Raw genomic sequence first — 6,384 nt, forward strand, 5'->3', positions numbered from 1 at the left:
GAGCCTTGAGTTTGTGAGACAGCTAGGGAACCTGCATGGGACTGACTTAGATCCCCTACATGTGGGTGACATTTGTGTAGCATAGTCTGATTGTGGGGACCTTAGGAGTGGGAACAGGACCTGTCCCTAGCCCATGAGCTGCCCGTTTGAAATCTCTTCACCATGCTGTGATACCTAGCCAAGCCTCACAGGAGGAGAAGTTTAGTGTTGCCTCAACTTGATATGCCATGCTTTGTTGGCTCCCATGGGAGGCCTGCCTCTTTCTGAATAGAGGAGTAGATGGGTGTTAGACAGGAAGTGGTGGGATAGAACAGTAAGAGAGGACAGAGTGGAAACTATGGTTGTCATGTCAAATAAATGAAATAAAACTTAATAAAAAAAGTGTGTAAGATACTCAGAGTGGTTAGGTAAAAGGAGGGCTCAAGGAGTGACACTTGGCTCTCTCTGAGGAGAGGAAATAGCTTTCCTGAGTGAACTGGAGGCTGGTGAGGATCAAAACATGAGGGATTATGTGGGGGATGGAGGGAGAGAGTATTAAAAGAGATGACTGGAAAGGGGGCGTGCATTTCAGGGTCAGGTAAAAACCGGGAGGGCAAACTTCCAAGAATCTATAAGGATAATTCCAGCTAAGACTCCTAGCAATAGGGCATACATAGCTTTAACTAGCCATATTTTTTTCTGAGACAGGATTCCAGTGGAGACATTGGGACACTAACCCAATCACACAACCTGTTCTGCTTATAGAATATTCTGGGGTTGGTACCTAGCTCAGTTGTCATCAACTGATAAAAACAGGTACAGATACCTACAGCCAAACTGTAAGCAGAACTCAAGGGAATTGTGCTGGATGAAGGCAAAGGTGTAAGTCAAAAACAATCCCACACCAGTTTAGAATTATGATTATTAGAATGGTTATTTATTTAAAGGGGAAAACTTACAGATCACCGTCCCAGACAACTGCCCTCTGCGCAACCAGGAAGGGAGTCTAGTCATTGGAAGCAGAGCAGGAAGTAAGAGAGAGTGAGAAGGGAAGTGGCCACTTTTTTAAAGGGAGAGAGACCACGCCCCAATGGACTGGTATCTCAGTGGCTATAGGCTGGAGGAGCGGAAGGACCTCCTGCAACAGATAGAGAGAGGGAGGAAGGATTGTAGGAGCCAGAGAGGTCAGGGTATCTCAAGAAAACCCAAAGAATCAACTAACCTTTAGCTCAAAGGGACTCACAGAGACTGAACCAATAACCAGGGAGCCTGCATGGCATGGACTTAGGCCTTTTGCTTATTTGTGATGGTTGTGTAGCTTGTCCTTCTTGTTGGACTCCTAACAGTGGGAAAAGGGGTTACCTCTGACTCTTTTCCTGGCTTTTGCGACCCTACTCCTCATATTAGGTTGCCATGCCCAGTCTTAATACAAGGGGGTGTGCTTAGTCTTAGTTCAGCTTGATATGCCATGTTGGGTTGATATTCACATGGAGACCTGTTCTTTTTCCTGAATGGGAAAAAGAAGGAGTAGATAGGATAGGGGATAGAGGGCAGGTGGGGAGAGCTAGTGGGAGAAGAGGAGGGAGGGCAAACTGTTGTAGGGTTATAAAACAAATAATGAGAGAGAGAGATAGATGTTGTATAAGGTTTCTGTCCTGCCCGAGTGAACACAGCTGTTCAATCCCAAAGAAACACACAGATGTCTACATTAATTATACTTGGCCCATTAGCTCCATTTTCTTATTGGATAACTCTTACATCTTAATTTAACACATTTTATTAGTTTACATTTTACCCCGAGGTTTGTGGCCTACCGGCAAGGTTCTGAGTTTCTGTCTCTGGTGGCAGCTTCATGGCTCCACCCTGACTCTGTTGTCTTTCTCCCAGCATTCAGTTTAGTTTTCCCCACCTAGCTAAGTTCTATACTATCACAAGCCAAGGCAGATTCTTTATTCATTAACCAATTGTATTCATAGCATACGGGGGGAATCCTACATCAGATAGAAGATAGATAGATAGATAGATAGATAGATAGATAGATAGATAGATAGATAGATAGATATAGTAGTTATGTCATGTGGTGTGATAGAACTCCCACAAAGAGCCATTTCTAACAATTGTCTGAGTTACAGGAATAGAAAACCTCCTTTTGAGTTGTTGTTTAGAGGAATATTGGCTATTGCTGTTGATCTTGTAATGGGTCAGGCAGTGTTTCAAAGAATACAGTTTCCGTGTAATTATTTTGGGTAAAGCTAGCTGTGCGGGTGGCCGGGTGCCAGGGACGTAGCCCGCCGCTCCTACTACAACAGAGAGGCGCCCAACATGATGGACTAAATCCACCTAAAAACCTGAGAAGGCTTTAAAAAAAGGAGAGAGAGAGAGAATTTAAGACAGCTTTTTGCTGTTTGTGGGTTGTGTGCCGCAAAGAAATTGTCCTGACTCAGCAGCTGGAAAAAACTGGCTGTTTTAAAATGCCTGCTTTCTGGGCTGTGCCGCCATTACGATCTCTGTCTGGCTCCAGCGGGAGACAGAGCTTTTGAATGGAGCATTTGGAGTAAAGCTCTACGGCTTGCTTGATGGCAATGTGGATTGCTGTGTGCCTGGAACTGTGTGTGGCTCAGGGGCACCAAATGGCTCTGAGGCAGGAGCAGCTTGGCTCAGCTCTGCCATGCTGAACTGTGCTGGTCTCAGGCAGGAACTACAGTAATTACCGTAAAAACAGCGCAGTTAAGATTTCAACTGGGCAGGACACAGGCGGTACCGTATTACCTGTACATGGTGCAACTTAGGTTTTTAAGAACTGCTTACCATTTTAAGAAATGCTCCTGGATAGTAAAAAAAATGTTACAGACTCACAATAAAACAGATTCAGACATAAAAGGCCACACTGTTGGATGAATGTACGTAGGCTAGAGAAAGAGAAAAAAAATAAAGAGAATAAAGTTAATGGTTTAAAAAAAAGGTAAAGTCTTTAAAGAGACAGAGTAAGAGATTAAAAGAAATAAAGAAAAATAAGCCACATAAAAATGGAAAATTCACAGAGAGTCTGGATTATGTACATTGTGTTTACTTTAAAATTCTTGACTGTGAAGGAGCTAAGTACAGAGAGACATTTCATTATATGGACTATCAAATGGAACCAGAACGGATATCATAAGGGTATTACGATTTCAAAATTTGGGTCTAAAGATATGATGCTTTGGAGCAGGTCTTCTTTTGTTTTCACAGAGGACCAGACCCTGTGGATTGCATCTATCCTGATATGGTATGATAGACCACAACCTCCAGAAAGTTCCTGTGAATACCCTCAAAAAATTACTTCACTCAACTACCAACTGAGATAAACCTGGCACACAGGTTACACCCTAAATGATCTGATTAACAGCGCCCCCATTCAGCAGGAAGCAGTTTGGAGAGAAAAAACTGCACCCATGTTCCCAAAATATTGTTTATAAATGTTCTTTTACATTTAAAGGGGGAAATGATATAGGTATGAATAATTTGCATTGGTATGAATTTTAAGGTCAATTTTGTTATATGTATATGTATTTCTGATCTTGATTAAGGTATTGTGATTGTGTAGTTCATTTTTAAAATGTAATGTATAATTAGGAAATATAGGTTGTTGATGGATAATCATAAATAATAGCCAAGTTTGTAGTCATGTTACTTAGATTTTCTAGATATATAGAGATATATTTCAGATAGGCATTCTTCATATCTCTCAAAGGCTGCAGAATATGGCATTTAAAATATTTTAATAACTTAGGGTTTTTCATGACAATGAGACATGTCTGCTCCTGGCAGCACCAATCTACTTCGAGAGGAAGATGGGCATCAAAGAGGATCCTTATGGAGTTTGATAGCCATTTGGGCAAGAAACTGCTCTTGCCTGGACTGTTGCATAAAATGGACACAGAGAACCCACAGAGAGAGGACTGCTGAACTTGCCTAAAGGTGAGACAGTCTTTTGGGGTTCATGACTCATGAAAGAGTCTGTGAGACATTCTGCAGGACACAGCAGATAGTGACTGAACTGTCTTTGAAATTTCCTGCTTCATGGAAATGTCTGATGGATACTATGGGCCTGAAGGCTGAAGATGGATGCCCCAATGGTACAGAGGAACTTTGGGTGACTGTACAGGCAGCGAGATGTCTCTGTCATTTCTAGAGCTTTGGATTTCTTGTTTACTTAGGTAATATTATATCCTTCTGGAGTCTTTGATGGAGTTGAAGAATGGATAGGTAGTTATAGTTTTCCATTGTTATGATAAAAGATAAAATAGATATAAATACTGTAACTGTAATTCTTGCTTGATAACTGTTTTGTTATATGTAATTTTACTATGTTAAAGTTAAAGCCTGTCTTTTTTGTTTAAACAGAAAAAGGGGAAATGATGTGGGAGTGATTTCTTATTAATAAAGAAACTGCCTAGACCCTTTTGATAGGCCAACCCTTAGGTGGGCGGAGAAAACAGAGCAGAAGGCTGGGAGAAAGAAGCTGAGTCAAGGAGTCGCCATGATTCTCCCACTCCAGGCAGAAGCAGGTTAAGATCATTCCTGGTAAGCCAGCTCATGGGCTACACAGATTAATAGAAATGGGTTAGATCGATATGTAAGAGCTAGCCAATAAGAAACTGAAACTAATGGGTCAGGCAGTGTTTAAAAGAATACAGTTTCCATGTAATTATTTCGGGTAAAGCTATCTGTGCGCGCAGCCAGGTGCTGGGGACATAGCCCACCGCTCCTACTACAACAATCTTGGATGCTATCTATAACTTGAAGGAAAGGATCTTTTGAACTCTTGAATACAGGACATGGAGGGATTGAGCTAGACTTGACCTGTAAGCTTCTCTAAAGAATGTCTTTGAACATAAGATAAGAAGGAATTGAGTTGTTACCTACTTAGAAGCCTCCTCCTTGAGGACTGGGTCTCATAGTATCCAAAGTTGTTATTAATTATATTAAAGAAAAAAGCAACTAACAACATACCCATCAGTAAAGTTTATATATAAGTTTTGTTACTTAGCTTCTCTGGAGTCATGGACTATAAGCTCCTTATCTTTTGCTTTATAGCTAGTAATCACTTGTGAGTGAGTACATACCACCTTCATCTTTCTGGGTCTGGATTATCTCCCTCAGGATGGGTTTTTCAAGTTCTATCCATTTACACACAAATTTCAAGATGTCATTGCTTTTTACTGCTGAGTAGTACTTCATTGTATAAATGTACCACATTTGCTTTATCCATTCTTCAGCTGAGAGGCATCTAGGTTGTTTCTAGGTTCTGGCTATTATGAATAATACTGCTATAAACATAATTGAACAAAAGTCCTTGTAGTATGGTTGAACATCCTTTGGGTATATGCCCAAGAGTGATATTGGTGGGTCTTGCAGTAGGTTGATTCCCAATTTTTGGAGAAACCACCATACTGATTACCATAGTGGTTGTACAAGTTTACATTCCTACCAGCAGTGGTAAAGTGTTCCTCTTAATCCACATCCTCTCCAACACAAGCTATTATTGGTATTTTTGATCTTAGCCATTCTGACTGGCGTAAGATGGCATCTCAGAGTCATTTTGATTTTCATTTCCCTGATGGCTAAGGATGTTAAGTGTCTTTCAACCATTTGAAATCCCTTTGTTGAGAATTCTGTTTAGATCTGTAGCCCATTTTTAATTTAATTGATATTTTGATATCTAATTTCTTGAGTTTTTTATATACTTTGGAGATCATATTTTTCACATGATTTTAATTATATATATACTTTTGAAAAATTTCTGTTCTGTGACCATTTCATCTTTATATCTAGTGGACTTTGAATTTTCTGATTAATTTTGCATTTGATTTGCTGGTGTTTCACAATAATTTGTGTTTTACTTACTATGCATATTGTCTTATAGTATTTAAATTTGTCTACTTTTGGTATCAGATAATATTGTCCATGTAGAATAAATTTGGCAGAGTTCCTTACTTTTAAGTTTTTTTGGAAAAATTGAGAAGGATTACGTTGTCATTCTTCACATTTATTGTGTAATTAATCAGTTAAGGGATTATGTCTTAGACTTCTGTTTTTTGAAACACTTTATATCTTTTATTCATTCTTCACTGTTTAGATTTTATATTTATTTTGCTTGTGCATAGGAATTCATCTGTGTCTTCTAGCTCTTAAAATCTTTTTAATATATAGCTTAAAATAGTTCTTCTAATCCATTTTTATATCAGCCAAAATTTTTCACTTATATTTCTAATATTAGGCATTTGAGTCTTTTATAGTTTTCTTTGCTATCTTATTCAAAGTTTTTTTAATTTTTGTATTATTAAAAGTCCAATTGAGTTTTATTAGTATTCTGAATTGCCTATGTAAAATGTTGATTTCTGTGCCTAACTTTTATTCATTCAA

The sequence above is a fragment of the Microtus pennsylvanicus genome, chromosome X, assembly GCF_037038515.1.
Source record: "Microtus pennsylvanicus isolate mMicPen1 chromosome X, mMicPen1.hap1, whole genome shotgun sequence".
NCBI classification, from domain to species: Eukaryota; Metazoa; Chordata; class Mammalia; order Rodentia; family Cricetidae; genus Microtus; species Microtus pennsylvanicus.